This window comes from Chlorocebus sabaeus, chromosome 21, assembly GCF_047675955.1.
Source record: "Chlorocebus sabaeus isolate Y175 chromosome 21, mChlSab1.0.hap1, whole genome shotgun sequence".
NCBI lineage: Eukaryota > Metazoa > Chordata > Mammalia > Primates > Cercopithecidae > Chlorocebus > Chlorocebus sabaeus.
This window is the reverse complement of record NC_132924.1, coordinates 28042893-28054814: the sequence shown is the minus strand read 5'-3', so window position 1 is coordinate 28054814 and position 11922 is coordinate 28042893.

Genomic DNA, 11922 nt, shown 5'->3' with positions numbered 1-11922 from the left:
CAAGATGGAAATCCATTCCAGGCAGGGCGAACTCAAGGGGCAAGGATAACCCTATAGTCCTTCCTGACTTTGGTCTCTGGGGCTGGGCTTCTCCAGCACCTCTTGGCAGATAAAGAGTGACCACTTTGTTCATACCATGATAATCTTAACATTTTGCCTACTTGGGCAACCTATGATCTTATAGCTGCTTAGAGAGTTTCACCTGGCATTCCATATAGAGTGACCACATTTTGTGAATCCAAACTTGTTTGAACCATATTTGATGAGCTATGATCATACATTGGAAGAGAGTACATTAAATCAGGAGTCTCTAGGAAAGTTAGTATTAATTTATGTATCTTTGATAAATGTGTTGATTTGAAAATTATTAATTTTTATTACTATACTAGTACTATGTCAGTGTTATAAATAACAATGATATATGGTTTTCTGGAAGACCAAGAATGGTAAGGAAAAATAGGTGTTGTATACACACATATGCATAATCATGTTAATACAGAATTTGTGTGGGGGGAAAATGAGAGTTGTTCTGTAGGGGAAAAATGAGAGTTATTATTTGGTCCTGGAATATTATATTCAGTACCTTCTTGTTATTGAAGTTAACTGTTTTCGAGTTTATGTTTTCAGAGCTAAATCTGAGTTTACAAAGGGGACCAGCACATAAATGTGTACTTTTAATACTTCCAGGGGACTCTTTATTCTCTAAAATGTAACAGTGCAGACTGAGCTGAGTGAATAAGATACTCCCCAAGGTCAAGAGGGCTTGAAAGACCAATCCAGGGAATGCCCTTGAGTTTGAGATGAGAGTGCCCCAAAGACTAACACACCTGTGAGAGAAACAGGGTCACCAGCAGAGGGAAGGGCTCCCTTGCAGGCCCTGGCCAGCTAAAAACAACAGCACAATAGCTGCTCTCACAAATTGAAAAAGAGAACAAGAAGACAAAAGGTATCTGTTCTCTCAAGCTCACAATAGCAGTTTCTGCCATTCTTTGTCATACCTCTGTGATTTGAAAAATAAAACTAGTGCTATCTTGTGAGAAGCCACGCCATTCCTGTCCCCTGGTTTTTCTGTCTGAGCTTTTTTCTTTCTCTATTTGTTAGAATAAATGTCCCTTTCAAGTTTTTTTCTGTATGTGTGTGCAACCTTCTTAAGGATGACTCCCACAAACTGGCCACAGATTAAACAAAAGATGACTTTTTCTTTGAGCCTATTTTTGGGCACAGATATGTAAGCTGATTTGTATCCCATGCCTGCCTGATTCGAAATGCACAGCAAACAAGGAAAGAGAAGCCGAAGGGCAGATCCTAAACTTGAGCCAGCAGCCCCTCAGCCCCAGTGCACTAACTTCTTACAACTGAGAGTTAGGACTGGGTGAGGTGAGCTGCCAGAATTGGGCAAATCAAAGCTATGAGCGAATCTACACACAAGGCATCGTCTTCTGTGCACTGGACAGGAGAGGTGATTTGTTGGAGGTGACCGTGTTTGTTTAACGTTTTGAAAGCTCCTGGGAAGGTGATGCAGGAACCAGTCAATATCCTTGAGATGGATTTCAAGTTGGGGGAAGCAGTGCTGGTTCCTAGGCTTCCTTCCACTTAGTGGGGTCAGCTCAGAAAAAGACTGATGTGTTTGGAAAGATCGCAGTCTTTACAGGGAAATAAGGGACCTTTAGTCTTCACTCACTGCTTTTAACATGAACTTCCCTTTCAGTTAATAGTTTTTCAGAAACCTTAATAGTATATTTGAGAGTCTTTTCCTCCATTGGGAGGCAGTGCTTCATGCTGGATAGAAGCTTTTAATAGACAGAATAAATATCAAAATTTGTTTGGATGTTTACTATCTATGTGACCTTGAGTGAACTACTTAATTTCTCTGAGCCTACATTTTCCCATCCCATCTATAAAATGGGCAGGGTAATGTCCTTTTCACAAGATTGTGGTAAGGATTAAAGGAGATAATATATACAATGTGAATGACATTAATTCATTCTCTCATACTTCTCCCTTATCTGCCCCCAGTTTAAATGTTTCTAAGTGATCATTTTTTAAAAAGATGATCTGACTAATCAAATAATAATGAATTTCCAAGTGAGGCTTGCTTACTAGCATTATAAACAAACTTACATACTTAATTTTTTAAGAGAGGAGAAAAAAGAAAGAATGAAAGAAATTAAGCCACAAATCCAACTGTCTTTGTTTTAAAATATTCTAGTTTTAATTTAAGTATTTATATCTGGCTTTGTCTGTTTTAGTTAAGAGCTTCATCTCTCTGGCAAGCACATGCTGTCATACTGAATATATTCTGTGTTTTGTATTCACATCCTTTAGATAGCTAAAACATTAGAGAAATGAACTGCTGCAGATTAAAATACCTTGCCTGTTTTAAAAAATCTTCTTTCTGATTTGATAAATCAAGAAGGGGGGCCGAAAAACACAGGAACAGCCTGGAGATTTTTGGCAGAGAAACCCCTATTCCAGTTTGAAACCACATGCAAAGAAGACACGTGTCCGAGATACTCCCTGTTTGTGCCTGGTCTTTGCTGCAAAGAAAGGTGTTGTTCGGAATCCAGTGTACTTTTTGCCAGAAGAGTCAACTCTTGATGGTTCAGGATCAGGAATATGTGAAATATTTGTGAAATTCATCTAGAATCTCAGTCTTATTTTAACTACTGATTTTGATTTCCCCTAATATCAATTTTTAAAACTGCCAAGGGAAAATGAAATACTAGACATGAGATTTTTTTTTTTCTCTTTATTTTCACCCAACAAACCATTTGGAATCAGGTATGAAGGATATCAATCAGGAAAAAACAGAGGGCCAGGAGACAGAGCCCAGCAAGGGAGAGCCATCCCAGTGGGCATCAGCGGGTCTGGATGCACCTCCCAGTTCTGCCTCTTACTAGCCAGCTGTGTGTTAACCCCTCATCTGGTTTGCTCAAGGTAATATGACCATCAGAAAAGCAACAGAAACAGATGATTTACTTCCAGATTAACTTGTGAAAATGACAAGTTGAATATTGTCATTTCAGTATTCAAGTTGAATATTGTCACAAGTTGAAAGATTAACTTGTGAAAATGACAATTGGTTGTATATTGGCATTTTCTGTCTCTAATTGTTGCATTTGTTATTTGCAACTTTTAATGCACCTTAAAAGCATTTTTGTTTTGTTTTAAAAGCATTTGTTTTAATGTACCTTACAAGCATTTTTGTTTTGTTTTAAAAGCGTTTGTTTACAGATTTGTGTTTTGTGACTTCTGGGATGATTTAACAACTTTTAATATACCTTAATACTTTCTCTGTTAGCTTTTGAGATTTAAAAAATATTTCTAATGCGATTTTAGCTATTTATGAAAATTAACAATATTAATAAAAGGTAAAAGGTAATAGAAATATAAGATAAAATAAAACTGAAAGAACTATAAAGAGAAATCAATAGTGGTAAAGCTGTGAGTAATGCCTATTTTTGACTCATTAGTCATTATTTCCACAAAATTTATTGCACAATGTCTTATTTCATTTTTGTTTTTTGCGTGCAATTTTTGTTGGATATTCCTTAGTTGGTCACTAAAATGTTATTTTAAAAAATGGAACGTAGAATAAAAAGTTGATAAATATTTGCCTAGACAGTTTATCATTATTTGCTCATCCCAGCAGACATTGTTGTACCTTTTACTCACATTCATTAATATGCATTTATGTAGCGCAGGTCCTTTGTTTCACAGTTACTAATAAGGCAGAAGTGGTGTGACTGTTGCGAAATATGTTTACAGTTTTTAAAAAGCAAGGTACTTAGAAAGGGATAAACTATCTAAAAATTAATTAAAATTAAAAATTATAATTAAAAATCAGAAAAGTCATAGCAGGATACACAGACATCATCAATATGTGAATTACTGATCAGAAACAAGAAATTTGGGACCATTTTACTTTCAGTTAGTTCATGTAGAGCTGGAGATAAAAACGTAAAGCAAAAATTATCGCCAGACAGAGTAGACAGAACTGGCTAAAGGTAAATCAAGTATATAAAAAATCAAAGATCTGAAAAGTGAACCAAAATCCAGAAATATCCATAATATTTTGGGTTGCTCTCCAAATTAAAAAAGAGAACCATAACAGCTTAATATGCACCAAGATGACTAATACAAACAAAAAAATCTATATATCTGGAAATATTCATTTTTACCTAATTAATCATTTGGCCAATTTTTTATTTCAACCAATTTATCTTAAATTAATGTATGTATAGTCATAATTTTCTACTTTGTAAGATGGTGAATAAGGATAAAATTAGATGTTTGTAAAGTGGCTCAAAATACACTCTTAATAAAACATAGCTCTCCATATTTTTTTAGAAGCTAAAGGAACTGGATGGCATTCCAAAAAGGTATAACAAAAAAGTGTAACAAATTGAAATAAACTTCAGGATTGTTAAGGAGTTTCTGCAAATCATCTTTCATTCTGCATGTCTGAAGTTTGCATACTTAATGAAACAGTGTCTTTAGCAGAAAGGGAAATACACATACAGATGATTCAATTTTAAGACTCATTGATTTACTTGTCAATTTAGGCAAAGAATATTTAGTAAGCCTTGTTAAAGGAAGTGTTACCAAAGGCTCAGGAGCTTCAAGGCTGTCTCCATATTCTCTCCCTAGTCATCCTGTTGTTGGTTTGTGCTGACCAGCACTACTACTGTGTCCTACAGAACCTGGCATTATGGCAACAGTATCAGAATTTGGGATTAAATTTATATTTAGTGATATACACATCAGCAATGCCAACTAATATATCATGACTCTGTTTCCTGTTATTTAAGAAGTTTTTGCTCTTTCTACAGTTAATAATTATTTCATTTCCCACTCCAAAAAGGACTGTCACTCTCTGGGTCTGTTGCCCAGGTGTAACCCTGGGAATTCCCTCTGTCTAGCTCCTGACTGTTGCATCATCTGTTTTCCCGATTCCATTTCTCCTTCTCTTTTGGTTTTACTCCCTCATTTTGGTGAATTGTATTCTCTGGTAACATTTGGGGGAAAAAAAGTCCATGGGTAAAACATTTTCTTGAGACTTGTATATCTTAAATTATCTTTATTTCTTTCTTGCACTTGATTTATGGTTTGCCAAGATATAGGATTCTTAAAATTTTTTTCACCCAGCATTTTCAGGTCTAAAATTGCTTCTAATATTGGTATTAAAAAGCCTGATTATCATTCTGTTTCCTAGTCCTTTGTATGTGTCTGTTTTCCTTTCTGGAAGCTTTTAAGATCTCTTTATTGCTACTATGCTGGCAGATTCATGAAAATATGCCTTGATAGGTACTTTTTTGTTTATTGCACTGGGTACTCAGTAAGCCCTTCCAATCTGGAGTATGGGACATTTTTCTTTTTTTCTTTTTTTTAAGTTTTGCACATCCCCCCCCCCTTTTATTTTAAAAATTATACTTTAAGTTCTAGGGTACATGTGCCCAACGTGCAGGTTTGTTACATATGTATACATGTGCCATGTTGGTGTGCTGCACCCATTAACTCATCATTTACATTAGGTATATCTACTAATGCTATCCCTCCCCCTCGCCCACAATAGGACCCGGTGTGTGACGTTCCCATTCCTGTGTCCAAGTGATTTCATTGTTCAATTCCCACCTATGAGTGAGAACATGCAGTATTTGCTTTTCTGTTCTTGCAATAGTTTGCTGAGAATGATGGTTTCCAGCAGCATCCATGTCCCTACAAAGGACACAAACTCATCCTTTTTTATGGCTGCATAGTATTCCATGGTGTATATGTGCCACATTTTCTTAATCCAGTCTGTCACTGATGGGCATTTGGGTTGATTGCAAGTCTTTGCTATTGTGAATAGTGCCACAATAAACATACGTGTGTATGTGTCTTTATAGCAGCATGACTTATAATCCTTTGGGTATATCCCCAGTAATGGGATGGCTGGGTCAAATGGTATTTCTAGTTCTAGATCCTTGAGGAATCACCACACTATTTTCCACAATGGTTGAACTAGTTTACAGTCCCACCAACAGTGTAAAAGTGTTCCTATTTCTCCACATCCTCTCCAGCACTTGTTGTTTCCTGATTTTTTAATAATTGCCATTCTAACTGGTGTGAGATGGTATCTCATTGTGGTTTTGATTTGCATTTCTCTGATGGTGAGTGATGATGAGCATTTTTTCATGTGTCTGTTGGCTGTATGAATGTCTTCTTTTGAGAAGTGTCTGTTCATATCCTTTGCCCACTTTTTGATGGGGTTGTTTGTCTTTTTCTTGTAAATTTGATTGAGTTCTTTATAGGTTCTGGATATTAGCCCTTTATCAGATGAGTAGATTGCAAAAATTTTCTCCCATTCTGTAGGTTGCTTGTTCACTCTGATGGTATTTTCTTTTGCTGTGCAGAAGTTCTTTAGTTTAATGAGATCCCATTTGTCAATTTTGGCTTTTGTTGCCATTGCTTTTGGTGTTTTAGACATGAAGTCCTTGCCCATGCCTATGTCCTGAATGGTATTGCCTAGGTTTTCTTCTAGAGTTTTTATGGTTTTAGGTCTAACATTTAAGTCTCTAATCCATCTTGAATTAGTTTTCATATAAGGAGTAAGGAAAGGATCCAGTTTCACCTTTCTACTTATGGCTAGCCAATTTTCCCAGCAGCATTTATTAAATAGGGAATCCTTTCCCTATTTCTTGTTTTTGTCAAGTTTGTCAAAGATCAGATGGCTGTAAATGTGTGGTATTATTTCTGAGGGCTCTATTTTGTTCCATTGGTCTATATCTCTGTTTTGGTACCAGTACCATGCTGTTTTGGTTACTGTAGCCTTGTAGTATAGTTTGAAGTCAGGTAGCGTGATGCCTCCAGCTTTGTTCTTTTGGCTTAGGATTGTCTTGGCAATGCGGGGTCTTTTTTGGTTCCATATGAACTTTAAAGCAGTTTTTTTCCAATTCTGTGAAGAAAGTCATTGGTAGTTTAATGGGGGTGGCATTGAATTTATAAACAACCTTGGGCAGTATGGCCATTTTCACAATATTGATTCTTCCTATCCATGAGCATGGTATGTTCTTCCGTTTGTTTGTGTCCTCTTTTATTTCACTGAGCAGTGGTTTGTAGTTCTCCTTGAAGAGGTCCTTTACATCCCTTGTAAGTTGGATTCCTAGGTATTTTATTCTCTTTGAAGCTATTCTGAATGGGAGTTCATTCATGATTTGGCTCTCTGTTTGTCTGTTACTGGTGTATAAGAATGCTTGTGATTTTTGCACATTAATTTTGTATCCTGAGACTTTGCTGATGTTGCTTATCAGCTTAAGGAGATTTTGGGCTGAGACAATGGGGTTTTCTAAATATACAATCATGTCATCTGCAAAGAGGGACAATTTGACTTCTTCTTTTCCTAACTGAATACCCTGTATTTCTTTCTCTTGCCTGATTGTCCTAGCCAGAACTTCCACCACTATGTTGAATAGGAGTGGTGAGAGAGGGCATCCCTGTCTTGTGCCAGTTTTCAAAGGGAATGCTTCCAGTTTTTGCCCATTCACTGTGATATTGACTGTGGGTTTGTCATAAATAGCTCTTATTGTTTTGAGATATGTTCCATCAATACCGAATTTATTGAGAGTTTTTTGCATGAAGGGCTGTTGAATTTTGTCAAAGGCCTTTTCTGCATCTATTGAGATAATCATGTGGTTTTTGTCTTTGGTTCTGTTTATATGCTGGATTACGTTTATTGATTTGCGTATGTTGAACCAGCCTTGCATCCCAGGGATGAAGCCCATTTGATCATGGTGGATAAGCTTTTTGATGTGCTGCTGGGTTCAGTTTGCCAGTATTTTGTTGAGGATTTTTGCATTGATATTCATCAGGGATATTGGTCTAAAATTCTCTTTTTTGTTGTTGTTTCTCTGTCAGGGTTTGGTATCAGGATGATGTTGACCTTGTAAAATGAGTTAGGGAGGATTCCCTCTTATTCTATTGATTGGAATAGTTTCAGAAGAAATGGAACCAACTGCTCCTTGTACCTCTGGGAGAATTCGGCTGTGAATCCATCTGGTCCTGGACTTTTTTTGGTTGGTAGGCTATTAATTATTGCCTCAATTTCAGAGCCTGCTATTGGTCTATTCAGGGATTCAACTTCTTCCTGGTTTAGTCTTGGGAGAGTGTAAGTGTCCAGGAAATTATCTATTTCTTCTAGGTTTTCTAGTTTATTTGCGTAGAGGTGTTTATAGTATTCTCTGATGGCAGTTTGTATTTCTGTGGGGTTGACGGTGATATCCCCTTTATCATTTTTTATTGCATCTATTTGATTCTTCTCTCTTTTCTTCTTTATTAGTCTTGCTAGCAGTCTATCAATTTTGTTGATCTTTTCAAAAAACCAGCTCCTGGATTCATTGATTTTTTGGAGGGTTTTTTTTGTGTCTCTATCTCCTTCAGTTCTGCTCTGATCTTAGTTATTTCTTGCCTTCTGCTAGCTTTTGAATGTGTTTGCTCTTGCTTCTCTAGTTCTTTTAATTGTGATGTTAGGGTGTCAATTTTAGATCTTTCCTGCTTTCTCTTGTGGGCATTTAGTGCTATAAATTTCCCTTTACACGCTGCTTTAAATGTGTCCCAGAGATTCTGGTATGTTGTATCTTTGTTCTCATTGGTTTCCAAGAACATCTTTATTTCTGCCTTCATTTTGTTATGTACCCACTAGTCATTCAGGAGCAGGTTGTTCAGTTTCCATGTAGTCGAGCCGTTTTGATTGAGTTTCTTAGTCCTGAGTTCTAGTTTGATCGCACTGTGGTCTGAGAGACAGTTTGTTATAATTTCTGTTCTTTTACATTTGCTGAGGACTGCTTTACTTCCAACTATGTGGTCAATTTTCAAAGACGTGTGATATGGTGCTGAGAAGAATGTATATTCTGTTGATTTGGGGTGGTGAGTTCTGTAGATGTCTATTAGTTCTGCTTGGTGCAGAGCTGAGTTCAATTCCTGGATATCCTTGTTAACTTTCTGCCTCGTTGATCTGTCTAATGTTGACAGTGGGGTGTTAAAGTCTCCCATTATTATTGCATGGGAGTCTAAGTCTCTTTGTAAGTCTCTAAGGACTTGCTTTATGAATCTGGGTGCTGCTGTATTGGGTGCATATATATTTAGGGTAGTTAGCTCTTCCTGATGAATTGATCCCTTTACCATTATGTAATGGCCTTCTTTGTCCTTTTGATCTTTGATGGTTTAAAGTCTGTTTTATCAGAGGCTAGGATTGCAACCCCTGCTTTTTTTGTTCTCCATTTGCTTGGTAGATCTTCCTCCATCCCTTTATTTTGAACCTATGTGTGTCTCTGCATGTGAGATGGGTCTCCTGAATACAACAGACTGATGGGTCTTGACTCTTTATCCAATTCTCCAGTCTGTGTCTTTTAATTGGACCATTTAGTTCATTTACATTTAAGGTTAATATTGTTATGTGTGAACTTGATCCTGTCATTATGGTATTAGCTGGTTATTTTACTCGCTAGTTGATGCAGTTTCTTCCTAGCATCGATAGACTGTACATTTTGACATGTTTTTGCAATGGCTGTTACCTGTTGCTCCTTTCCATGTTTAGTGCTCCCTTCAGGATCTCTTGTAGGGCAGGCCTGGTGGTGACAAAGTCTCTAAGCATTTGCTTGTCTGTAAAGGATTTTATTTCTCCTTCACTTATGAAACTTAGTTTGGATGGATGTGAAATTCTGGGTTGAAAATTCTTTTCTTTAAGAATGTTGAATATTGGCCCCCACTCTCTTCTGGCTTGGAGAGTTTCTGCCGAGAGATCTGCTGTTAGTCTGATGGCCTTCCCTTTGTGTGTAACCTGACCTTTCTCTCTGGCTGCCCTTAACATTTTTTCCTTCATTTCCACTTTGGTGAATCTGACAATTTTGTGTCTTGGAGTTGCTCTTCTCAAGGAGTATCTTTGTGGTGTTCTCTGTATTTCCTGAATTTGAATGTTGACCTGCCATACTAGGTTGGGGAAGTTCTCCTGGATGATATCCTGCAGACTGTTTTCCAACTTGGTTCCATTTTCCCCGTCACTTTCAGGCATACCAATCAGACATAGATTTGGTCTTTTCACATAATCCCGTATTTCTTGGAGGCTTTGTTCATTTCTTTTTACTCTTTTTCTCTACACTTCTCTTCTCGCTTCATTTCATTCATTTGATCTTTAATCGCTGATACTCTTTCTTCCAGTTGATTGAGTCAGTTACTGAAGCTTGTGCATTTGTCACATAGTTCTCGTGTTATGGTTTTTTATCTCTATCAGTTCTTTTAAGGTCTTCTCTGCATTGATTATTCTAGTTATCCATTCATCCATTCTTTTTTCAAGGTTTTTAGTTTCTTTGCGCTGGTTACGTAGTTCCTCCTTTAGCTCTGAGAAGTTAGATCAACTGAAGCCTTCTTCTCTCAACTCACCAAAATCATTCTCCGTCCAGCTTTGTTCCGTTGCTGGCGATGAGCTGCGTTCCTTTGGAGGGGGAGATGCTCTCTGATTTTTTGAATATCCAGCTTTTCTGCACTGCTTTTTTCCCCATCTTTGTGGTTTTATCTGCCTTTGGCCTTTGATGATGGTGACGTACTGATGGGGTTTTGGTGTGGGTGTCCTTTCTGTTTGTTAGTTTTCCTTCTAACAGTCAGGACCCTCAGCTGTAGGTCTGTTGGAGTTTGCTTGAGGTCCTCTCCAGACCCTGTTTGCCTGGGTATCAGCAGCGGAGGCTGCAGAAGATAGAATATTGCTGAACAGCGAGTGTTGCTGTCTGATTCTTGCTCTGGAAGCTTCGTCTCAGGGGTGTACCCCACCGTGTGAGGTGTGAGGTGTCGGTCTGCACCTAGTGGGAGAGTCTCCCAGTTAGGCTACTCAGGGGTCAGGGACCCACTTGAGCAGACAGTCTATCTGTTCTCAGATCTCAGCCTCCCTGCTGGGAGATCCACTGCTCTCTTCAAAGCTGTCAGACAGGGGCATTTACCTCTGCTGAGGTTTCCGCTGCTTTTTGTTTAGCTATGCCCTGTCCCCAAAGGAGGAGTCTACAGAAGCAGGTAGGCCTCCTTGAGCTATGGTGGGCTCCACCCAATTCAAGCTTCCTGGCTGCTTTGTTTATCTACTTAAGCCTCAGCAATGGCAGGCACCCCTCCCCCAGCCTCGCTGCTGCCTTGCAGTTAGATCTCAGACTGCTGTGCTAGCAATGAGGGAGGCTCCATGTGTATGGGACCCTCTGGGCTAGGTATGGGATATAATCTCCTGGTGTGCCGTTTGCTAAGACCCTTGGTAAAGCGCAGTATTAGGATGCGAGTAACCCGATTTTCCAGGTGTTGTGTGTCTCAATTTCCTTTGGCTAGAAAAAGGAATTCCCTTCCCCATTGCACTTCCCAGGCGAGGCAATGCCTCACCCTGCTTCAGCTCTCGCTGGTCGGGCTGTACCCGCGGACCAGCGCCAACTGTCCGACATGCCCCAGTGAGATGAACCTGGTACCTCAGTTGAAAATGCGGAAATCGCCCGTCTTCTGTGTCACTCACGCTGGGAGCTGGGGGCTGGAGCTGTTCCTATTTGGCCATCTTGGGCACACACCCGGTACATTTTTCTTATATTATTTCTTTGTAATTTTCTTTCTGTCACGTTCTCTATTCTCTCTTTCTGGGATTTCCCTTTCTGGAAATTGGACTTCCTGAATAAAGTCTCTGTCTCATCTTTTCTATTATGTATATTTTTTATTTTTTTATTCTACTCTTGGGGAGACTTTTTTTTACCTGACATTTTAATTTTTTGCTGACTGAAAATAGTTAGCTATTTTTAATATTCAAGAAGTCTTTATTCCCTGTTTATTTCCCTTACATAGCAACCTGTTCTTGTTTCAATATTTCTTTGAAATTTCCTTCTTAGAGAATTTCTGAATTCCCTTATATTTATTTGTTTTGTGTCTCTC